The sequence below is a fragment of the Bos grunniens genome, chromosome 5, assembly GCF_055505025.1.
Source record: "Bos grunniens cultivar Pamir isolate PY7600 chromosome 5, Bosgru_T2T1.0, whole genome shotgun sequence".
In the NCBI taxonomy this organism is placed as follows: domain Eukaryota; kingdom Metazoa; phylum Chordata; class Mammalia; order Artiodactyla; family Bovidae; genus Bos; species Bos grunniens.
Genome location: NC_141169.1, coordinates 114,932,302 through 114,943,072, shown reverse-complemented (window position 1 = coordinate 114,943,072; position 10,771 = coordinate 114,932,302). Strand labels below are relative to the sequence as shown.

The window sequence follows — 10,771 nt, the reverse complement described above, 5'->3', positions numbered from 1 at the left end:
ATCAAAGATTGTAATAGTGTAATTCTAGATATAGGAAGATGTAACAAGAGTAACCTTCACAAGACGAGCAGAAACTTTCTGCAGAAAAATAAATGTGCTTGGGCTAAGATGTTTTTCTAAAAGCATGATTTCAAATAGTAATTTAATTGCCCATTAATAAAGAAAGAAGTAAGCTATGAGTTATGATTTATGTATCTAATGGACTATTTCAAGCGTTTAGTGGATTTAATGACTCGGTATTCTGGAACCTGTTGTATGACACTATCCGATAGATGAAATACACAGGCTCTATATATTTAGATGAAGCACAACTGGTGTAATTATGGTTATTTAATTTTTGGTCTCTTTGTGTAAAAACAAATGTGCTGGAGGGCTTCCCTGGTGGTCCAGTGGCTAAGACTGCACTCCCAACGCAGGGGCCCCCGTTTGATCCTCGTTCAGGGAACTAGATCCCACATGTCAGAACTGAGAGTTTGCATGCCTCAATTAAAGACCCACACGCCACAGGGAAGATTGAAGATCCCACGTGCTGCGACTAAGACCTAGTTAGGCTCTGTTGCAACAAAATCATTAATTAATTAAAAATTAAAGACGTAAAATAATTGCTTGATCGCATGTGTTCCCCTCTCACCAAAATCACTTATATACCGACCTTCCCTACTACCTCTTTGGAACAGTTTCTCAGAGCTATCCAAAATGCTGTCCCCCCCAAGCTAGAGTCCTCATTTTGTCCCAAATAAAATGTAACTCTTAGGGCTTCCTGGTGGTCCAGTGGCTAAGATTCTGCACTCTCAGTGCGGAGGGCCCAGGTTTGAGCCCTGCTCAGGGAAATAGATCCCACATGCTGCAACTGAGACCTGGAATAGCCAAATAAATAAATAAACATTTTTTTAAAAAAAAGAATATAGGGTATAAATGTAAAACAAACAAACGGTTAACTCTCAACGCTCACGTTGTGTGTGTGTGTGTGTATGTGTGTGTGTGTGTTTCCAGTCAACAGCCTCTGGGAAGGACTGGGGTCTCTGGGGACTCAAAGTCACGAAGCCCTGTCCCTGGGGCCCCATGCCTGACAGCCCTTGAAAAGACACACCTGCGTTGGAGTTAATCGGATGCATGGGTTTTTCTTTCTGTCTTGAGCTGCCCACAGCAGGAGCCGGGGCACCGCCTGCAGAGACTTCCCAGGCTCTTCTGTTCAGTTCAGTCGCTCAGTCGTGTCCAACTCTTTGTGACCCCAAGGACTGCAGCACACCAGGCTTCTCTGTCCATCACCAACTCCCGGAGTTTACTCAAACTCATGTCCATCGAGTTGATGATGCCATCCAACCATCTCATCCTCTGTCGTCCCCTTCTCCTCTCACCTTCCCAGGCTCTGGCAGGCGAGAAACAAACTCAAGGAAAAGAAAGGGCCCGAGCTGCCAGGATGTGGGGCCAAGACTGAGTCCAACTGCACTTGACTCCCCAACAGAGGCCTGGCTTCTGTTCTCTGGTGGCCAGCCCTTCCCCCACGAGTCTTCCCTAGAAGACTCAGCATCAGCACAGCTCTAGCTATCAGAGCGGGAGGGCCACCGGTGCTGGAAGGAGCACTGCAGTCTCCCTGGGTGGAGCCAACACCCCCAAACTGGATTCCACTGAAGACACAACCAAGCCAAAGAGCTGGTGAAGGAAGGATGTGTTATTCATATTTGCAACAAGTATGGAAAACCCAGGATCTCTCCCAAAGCAGTGTCTCCTCAAACAGCAAAACTGGGGAACTTTTAAGCTAAGTTGCAGGGACATGTTCATGAAGTGGGTTTGGTGGGTATATGCATATTCATGGAGGGGCTTGAGCAAAGAGTTCAGCCTAGAATCGGGACAAAGGTCAACAGAGTCCAAGCTTTAACAGAGTCAGAAAAAGTCAACATCATCATTCCTTAAGTTCCAGTTGATCTGGTAGTTGATTTCTTGAGGGTGATTGGATCCACAGCTTAAGAAAGTGTTTCAGGCTAACCCTTATATTGAAACAGAACTTATTACCTTTATACAACTGACCTATTTCCTCTGCTCTGTTACTTCTGTGGGCTTCCTTGGTGGGCTCAGACGGTAAAGAATCTGCCTACAGTGCAGGGGATCTGGGTTGGATCACTGGGTTGGGAAGATCCCCTAAAGAAGGGAATGGCTACCCACTCCAGTTCCCTCCAGTATTCTTGCCTGGAGAATTCCATGGACCTGGTGAGTTACAGTCCACAGGGTCTCAAAGAGTGGGACACGACTGAGCGACGAACACTACTTTACTTTTGCTTTTTCCTGGTGTTACTTCTGTCTGACGAAGGTCACTTGTTCCTGCTTTCTTTTGTTCATTCCCTTACGGAGCCAGCTTCCACTTTAAGACTATCATTACGGGACCTGATCAAGGGCAAGCGCTGCAGCCAAGCTTAGATCACAAAACAGCTCAAGCATAAGATGGCTTCTCTTCTGCCAGCAAAGCCAGGCCTGGTTCTCTTCCTCCAGGAACCCTCTACCCTGCGGCTCACAGAGCCTCCCAAGTTCCTCCAGGTTTGAGTACGATGGGGACCCCAGGGACCTTTTGCAGAACCACAGAGGGTCACTGTGAGCACTCTGGGTTTGTGCAGACAGATTGCTGCCTGTGGACACAGGCAGTGAGTTTGAGACAGGGCTTGGTGAGGTTGTAGGCTGGGGACTGTGGGTGTCGGAACGAGAAAGAGAAGAGGAAGTTGGAGACGTGCTGGGGGGCATCTCACTTTGTGACTCTCCTGCGAAACCAACAGCATTCACCAAAGTGTTTGCTTTGTTAACAGGGTTGGGGAGGAAGATTGCGATGAATGCTGAGTGACCCGCAGGCGGGGTGAGTGAGAACAGAGGATGTCAGAGGGTCCTGTGAGAGCCCACGGAAGGGGTGGGCAGTGAAACCTCAGCACCAGCAGCATTTCCTCCCCAGGTCACCCTCCACGCGGCTCCATCCTCTTTGATCACAGATGGCTTGTTCACTAGATAGGAGTAAGACGGCCAAAGGCTCCGAACACTGCATCTCCTTCTACAGGACTGGCTCCAGGCTGGAATAAGCTCCCAGGAAAGGGCTCTGATTGGCTTTTCTCTGGTCAGGACCAGCCTTCTTGACCCATCAGGGGCAGCCTGAGGGTAGTCCCAGAAGAACTAGGGCTCAGATGCGAACCAGAGAGTCTGATGGGAGGGGTACATGACACAGCTAGTAAATGGTGGAGCTGGGATTAGAACCCAGGTCTTGGGGTGCCAAAACCTGGGCCCAACGCCTTGCACCAGGGGCTCATCTTTACGGCCTCCCTCTTGCAGTGCTGCGCACCTTCGTGATAGATTGTAAGGCTCTGAAGGCAGACACCAAGTTTCTCCCATCGTCAGAGCACAGCGTTTCTCCAAGTTGAATCTGGGAAGATCGCTGGTTGCTCATCCAGGGATTTGGGTGGGGGTGGGAGGAGTTTGTGCTGATAGAAAAGAGAGCAATGAATTCATTTGTTACATAAATTTCACAAATGTGTGAGGCTGGGTTGTTGGCACTCCTAACCCCAGTACCTTAGAATGAGACTGTAATGCAAGACAGGGTGTTGAACGAGGTGGTTAAATTAAATGAAGCCATGGGGTGTGCCCTAATCCAGTATGACCAGTGTCTTTACAAGAAGAGGAGATTAGGACTCAAAGAGGAGATTCAGTTCAGTTCAGTTCAGTCGCTCAGTCGTATCCAACTCTTTGCGACCCCATGGACTGCAGCACACCAGGCCTCCCTGTCCAACACCAACTCCCGGAGTTTACTCAGACTCATGTCCATTGTGTCCGTGATGCCATCCAACCATCTCATCCTCTGTTGTCCCCTCCTCCTCCCACCTTCAATCTTTCCCAGCATCAAGGTCTTTTCAAATGAGTCAGTTCTTCGCTTCAGGTGGCCCAGATTAGGACACAGTTAGACACAATGATGACTCTCCCCATGTTCTTTCTTTTTTCTTTTAAAATTATACATTTATTTTTGGCTGCACTGGGCCTCAGGCCTTCTCCATTTGCAGTGATCGGGGGCTGCTCTCTACTTGCGAGTACATGGGCTTCTCACGGCCCTGGTTTCTCTTGTTGGAGAGCGCAGGCAGTAGGGTGCACGGGCTCAGGAGTCAGAGCACGGCCTTGGTTGCCCTGCTGTGTGTGGAATCTTCCCGGATCAGGGATCAAACCCGTGTCCCCTGCATTGGCAGGTGGTTCTTAACCACTGGACCACCAGGGAAGTCCTCCCCATTTCTTAACCATCATCATGACCTCAAAGGTTGCACATGAGCCACGAGGACAGTCCAAGGCAGATCACCTCGGGTGACACATTTTCATATCATTTACCTGTTAGAGTTCACATGTGTTAAATTTGCGTTTTCTTTGTTACTATGGCATTGCATTGTAGCCCCCCAACTCAGAGCTGGAATCCATGACTCAAAGCGACTCATTAAGGCATAAGTGTGGGGCACCCCACTCCAGTACTCTTGCCTGGAAAATCCCATGGGCGGAGGAGCCTGGTAGGTTGCAGTCCATGGGGTCGCTAAGAGTCGGACACAACTGAACGACTTCCCTTTCACTTTTCACTTTCATGCATTGGAAAAGGAAGTGGCAACCCACTCCAGTGTTCTTGCCTGGAGAATCCCAGGGACGGGGGAGCCTGGTGGGCTGCTGTCTATGGGGTCGCACAGAGTCGGACACGACTGAAGCAACTTAGCAGCAGCAGCAGCAGTGGGGCTACAAGGAGATATGTAAACATGCAGAATGATGTTGTAAACATAAATATGGGAGCAGGTGGTGGTGGTGGTTTAGTCACTAAGTCGTGTTCGACTCTTGCAACCCTCATGGACTGTAGCTTGCCAGGCTCCTCTGTCTATGGGATTCTCCAGGCAAGAATACTGGAGTGGGCTGCCATTTCCTTCTCCATGGGATCTTCCCAGCCCAGGAATCAAACCTGGGTCTCCTGCATTGCAGGCAGGTTCTTTACCCACTGAGCCACGAGGGAGGCCCTCACGGGAGCAAGAGAGCAACGCAGATGCAGAGAGTGGATCTGCCCGTTCCCGACCAGCGACTCTGCAGGTGTGATGTCACCACAAAGAAGCTGGAAAAGGACGAGCAAGAAGGCATGACCCTGAGGGCCTGACATGGTTCCATTGGCTCCATCTAGCCATGGCTCCAGTGCAGTGACTGATGCAACTTTGCCAGTCAGTGGGGCGAGAGCTCCTTTTCAGAGAGAACATCACAGCATCACTAGGTAAAACCACAGGTTATTTCTGGAACAAGAAAAATAATTCTTTCAAGCAGAAAACTGACTTTTTTTTTTTTTTGCATACCACGCAGCATGTTGGAACTTCCCTGACCAGGATCATGACCCCAGCAGTGGAAGCAGAGTCTCAACCACTGGACCGCCAGGGAAGCCCAGGTGTTTAATTCTGACACTGAAGGCAGGAAAGATCTCCAAACCACAGAGACATCATTCAACACTCCCTTCCTTCCAAGAAGAAAAGAGAAGCAGGTCACATTGCTGCTGAGAAGGTAGGAAGACCTGCCTGCTTTAGGTTGAATTGTCCCCACCCACCTCAAAAGTGGTAAGTTGAATTCCTAACCCCAGTACCTTAGTATGAGATTGTAATGTGAGACAGGGTGTTGAACGAGGTGATTAAGTTAAATGAAGTCATGGGGCGCACCCTAATCCGATATGACCTGTTGTCCTTACAAGAAGAGGAGATTAGGGCACAGACAGGCACAGAGGGAGACCAGAAGGGTGGCTGTCTGCCAGCCAAGGAGAGAGGCCTCAGGAGAAACCACCCTTGCCAACACATTGATCTTCAACTCCTGGCCTCTAGCACTGTAAGAATATAAATTTCTGGGACTTCCCTGGTGGTCCAGTGGTTAAGAACCTGCTTTGCAATGCAGGGGACACGGGCTCAAACCTGGCCCAGGAACTAAGATCCCAGATGTCACGGAACAACTGAGCGAGTGTGCTGTAACTAGTGAGCCCCTGCACCACAGCTAGAGAAGCCTGTGTGCAGCAACGAAAGATCACACATGCCACAAAGGCTCCATGCAGCCAAAAATAGGCAAGTCTTTTTTTTAAAAAAGAATATAAATTTCTGTTGTTTAAGCTTCCTGTTTTACGGTATCTTACTTAGGCAGCCCCAGGACATGAGTATACTGCCCAAGACATTGTGGTCAGAAAGTACAATATGCAGTTGGCAGGATGGCTTGATCAACAGACCAGGTTGGCAGTCAGAGAATAGAAGCTGCACACTAGCATGTAGGCAGGTTTCATACCAGGGTGAAACCCACATGAGGAGACTTGTAGCTATTTTTGATGTTCGAACAAAACCGTTGATGTCTTTCTCCAGGCAATCCGTGCCTGAGGAAGAATGCTCATTCATTCTTTGTCCTGTTTATCAGTGAAAATCCAAGCTCGAGAGAAGAGATGCTGTGTGGTATTGTGTGTGTGTGTGTGTGTGTGTATGTGTGTGTGTGTGTGTGTGTGTGACCACCCTATCACCCCATTGCTTTTTGAACATGGAGAGGAAAAGCGTGTTGATGTCACTTTTGAGCGAACACCGATATATGCGTGGCATCCATGCGATAGCAGAGTTTGTCCACAAATGCCTCTCCGCCCTTTCCATCGCTCAGAGACCTACTAGGGGTCAACAGAGTGTTCCTTGCTTTGATTTGGTGAAGAATGAGATGGGGAACATTAAGAACGAAATGTAATTCAGTTCTCAACTTAGTAAAGAGAGAAAAAAAAAATTATATGCTGAGGTTGCTAACATCTCCAGTGTGAAAAAAAGTCTACTACCCATGAAATTGCAAAGAAGGAAAAAGACATTTGTGTTAGTTTTGCTGTCCCACCTCAAACTGCAAAATGTATGCCCACAGTGCATACACGCTTAGTTAGGCTGGAAAAGGCACTACATTTGTACAACCAGGTATTTTGAGAGAGACCACAGTCACATAAGTTTTACTGCAGAATATTGTTATAATTGTTCTCTTTTAGTAGTATTGTTGTTAAACTCTTACTCTGCTCAATTCATAACTTATGACAGGTGTGTATGTATGGATAGGGAAAAACACAGCATACATATTCTTACTTTCTGTGGTTTTGAAACAGCAGGGAAAGGGGCAGGGCACAACCTTCAAAAGAATGACGTGGCCCAAGGACATGACAAAAACTGACGTAGAACCAAATAGGTCCAAGATGGCAGATGAATCAACTTCCACCAGACCTTGAACGTCATTATATATTCATTGCAACACACTCTTGTTCAGTCACTAAGTCATATCCGATTCTTTGTGACCCCATGAACTGCAGCACATCATGCTTCCCTGTCCTTCACCATCTCCTGGAGTTTGCTCAACTCATGTCCACTGAGTCAGTGATGCCATCCAACCATCTCATCTTCTGTCTCCCCCTTCTCCTTCTGCCCTCAATCTTTTTCAGCATCAGGGTCTTTCCCAGTGAGTCGGCTCTCATCAGGTAACCAATGTACTGGAGCTTCATCTTCAGCATCAATCCTTCCAATGACTATTCAGGGTTGATTTCCTTTAAAATTGACTGGTTTGATCTCCTTGCAGTCCAAGGGATTCTCAAGAGTCTTCTCCAGCACCACAGTTTGAAGGCATCAATTCTTCAGCACTCAGCTTTCTTTATGGTCCAACTCTCACATCCATACATGACTACTGGAAAAACCATAGCTTTGACTATATGGACCTCTGTTGGCAAAGAAATGGCTCTGCTTTGAATATGCTGTCTAGGTTTGTCATAGCTTTCCTTCCAAGGAATCAGCATCTTTTAATTTCATGGCTGCAGTCACCATCCACAGTGATTTTGGATTTATTTGCCCAAGCAAATAAAATCTGCCACTCTTTCCACTTTTTCCCCATCTATTTGCCATGAAATGATGAGACCAGTTGTCATGGTCTTTGTTTTTTGAATGTTGAGTTTTAAACCAGCTTTTTCACTCTCCTCTTTCACCTCATCAAGAGGCTCTTTAATTCCTCTTCACCTTCCGTCATTGGAGTGGTATCTGCATGTTTGAGGTTGTTGATATTACTCCCGGCAATATTGATTCCAGCTTGTGAGTCTTCCAGCCCAGCGTTTTGCATAATGTACTCTGTGTATAAGTTAAATAAGCAGGGTGGCAATATACAGCCTGGACTTATTCCTTTCCTGATTTTGAACCAGTCTGTTGTTCTATGTCCAGTTCTAACTGTTGCTTCTTGTCCTGCATACAGGTTTCTCAGGGGACAGGTAAGGTGGTCTGATATTCTCGCCTCTTTAAGAGTTTTTTCCACACATTAGCAAGCTTAATACACACCCACAGGTACTATGACAGCTCCAAGGCCAATCTTAAGGGTCAAAAAGTGGGTGATGGTCCAACTCCAAGAAATCCCCAGCCCTTTCATAAGTATATGGAACTCTCCCACTTATTAGCCTATGAAATTATTCTATAAAATTACCCACTCCTATAAAAACTGAAAGGCTTCCCAAGTGGCTCAGTGGTAAAGAACCCACCTGCCAAGCAGAAGGTGCAATTTTGACCCCTGCAGTAAGATCCCCTGGAGAAGGAAATAGCAACCACTCCAGTATTCTTGCCTGGGAAATCCTGTGGACAGAGGAGCCTGGTGGGCTACAGTCCATGAGGGTTGTGAAAGAGTCAGACGCGACTTACCACCTAAATAACAACTCAATTAGGCTATGAAAAAAACTGACAACCCCCATATCTTGTGGCTGCCCTCTTCTGGGATGGCCCACACTCTGTCTGCGGAGTGTGTTTCTCTCTAAATAAATCCACTTCTTACCTGTTGCTTTGCTTCTCACTGAATTCTTTCTGCAGTGAAACATCAAGAACCTGAACCTCATTAAGGCCGGAGACCAGCTGTGATCTCAGCTAAAAGACCACAAGTGCGAGTCCCGACCTGAGTTGCACAGTTTCGGCCTCAGGGACTCACTGGGGCTTGTGGAAATGCAATCCCATGGATAAGGGGGACTAGTGCAGTAGAAACAAAATAAATAAGCATTTCAGCTCACATTTAGCAAAGCCTCCCTTCCTGTGTGCCGCACACTGTCTTACGCACCTTCCATTTCACACTCTAAGCCTTACACTGAGTTCTGAGGCAGATACTCTTATCTGGATTTCCGGGACAGGATGCAAAGGCCACAGAGGTACACAGTGAAGTGGGGACCAGGACAGCACCCTGCCTGTCCGGCTCCACCAGCACGAGTGAGACCTCTTCCTTTTGTTCATTGAGCCGAGGATTAAGTCAATGACGCGTCAAGAACTGTCTCTAAATATGCTGTCAGAATTTGCACAAATCTTCGCTGAAGCCAAATGCCAGCAGAGAGACATTTGCCAGAGACCTCCCAGGTCCAGAGGGTAATGTGTCACCAATGTGTCTGGGGACTCGCTGCAGCCTCCAGGGGAAAGATCCCCAGTTTCTGAGCCCACATTTGACCTGAATGCCCAGATGGCTCTGTATGAAATGTTCAAACAGAGGGCCCTGTGTGAAATCTACAGGGCAGGTCTCCAAGGAGGACAAGCAGGAGACTCTCAGGGGTGGGGCTGACACTGCTGCTCACAGGCAGATTTGCTTCTTCCTGGGGGAAACCCCAGTTTGGCTCTTCAGGCCTTTTGATTGGTAGGATCAGCCCCACCCACTTTATACAAGATAATCTCCTTTATAGAAAGTTAACTGATCACTGACATTAATCATAATCTGCAAAATACCTTCATAGCAGCACCTGGATTAGTATTTGATCGGATAACTGGGTTCTATAGCCTGGCCACGTGGACATAAAACTGAGCACCACAGGTCACAGTCAATCCCAATGGGCTGTGTGTGCTCAGATGCTCAGTCCTGTCCGATTCTTTGTGACCCCATCCTCTGTCCACGGGATGCTCCCATAAAACCAGCACCAGAAAGCCTGCTTGGCCCCTTCCACAGTGGCTATCTCCCATCATGAGGTCTTCTCAGACTCCCATCAGCATTGCCGGTTTTGTTCTTTCCTGTGTGTCCAGTTCTTCTCAGTCAATATTGTCTCGGTGGGTGGGCTCTGTCCACACTGCTGTGGTGATGCTGTGATTTGCTCATTAGCAGTGCGGTCTGTCCTTCCATTCTGTGGATACACCACAGGTGTGTATCCATTCTCTTGCTAAGACTTTGGGGTGGTTTCTGATTTAGGGTTATTATGAACGAAGCTGCTGTGAACATTCAGGTACAAGATTTGGGGGGAACACCTGTGCCCTTTGTGTTGTATGTGCTCAGGGAAGGAATTGCTAGGACGTGTGTCTTCGGAAGATATTGTCAAAAGGTTTTCCAAAGAGGCTGTAACCAAGAGCACAGGTACCCGCAGTGGGATCACAATCCCTCCACCATCTCGCCGGCAGTGAGGGGCGCCTGTCGCTTCAGGAGCCCTGCTGGCGGCGGCTGGCCTTTAATCTCCTTCCCTGGTGACTAACACACCTGTGTGTCTACGCTTTTATTACTGACCATTTCCAGATCCTCTTCTGTGAAGTCATTCATTCCTGTTTGGATCCTCTTTATCATATCAATGTATAGGAATTTCCTATATATTCTAGATACAAACCTTTGTTATAAATTTATATTTCAAATGTCTTTATATAAATATAAATTTATATTTCAAATGTCTTTCAAAGGTAACTCTGTGGGTTACCTTTTTCTCTTTCTTGTGTACTCAATTGTTCAGTCATGTCCAACTCTTTGCAACCCCATGGGCTACATATAGCCTACCAGG

The 10,771-nt window shown here is 47.4% G+C and overlaps 1 long non-coding RNA gene across 1 annotated transcript; it reads left to right on the top strand.

Annotated features, from left to right (window-relative positions):
* Positions 1-4,860: 4,860 nt before the first annotated feature.
* Positions 4,861-6,839, top strand: LOC147373200 (uncharacterized). Its single transcript, XR_015164604.1, has 2 exons — positions 4,861-5,251; positions 5,338-6,839. It is a non-coding gene; the product is annotated as an uncharacterized LOC147373200 (long non-coding RNA).
* The last annotated feature ends 3,932 nt before the right edge of the window (positions 6,840-10,771 follow it).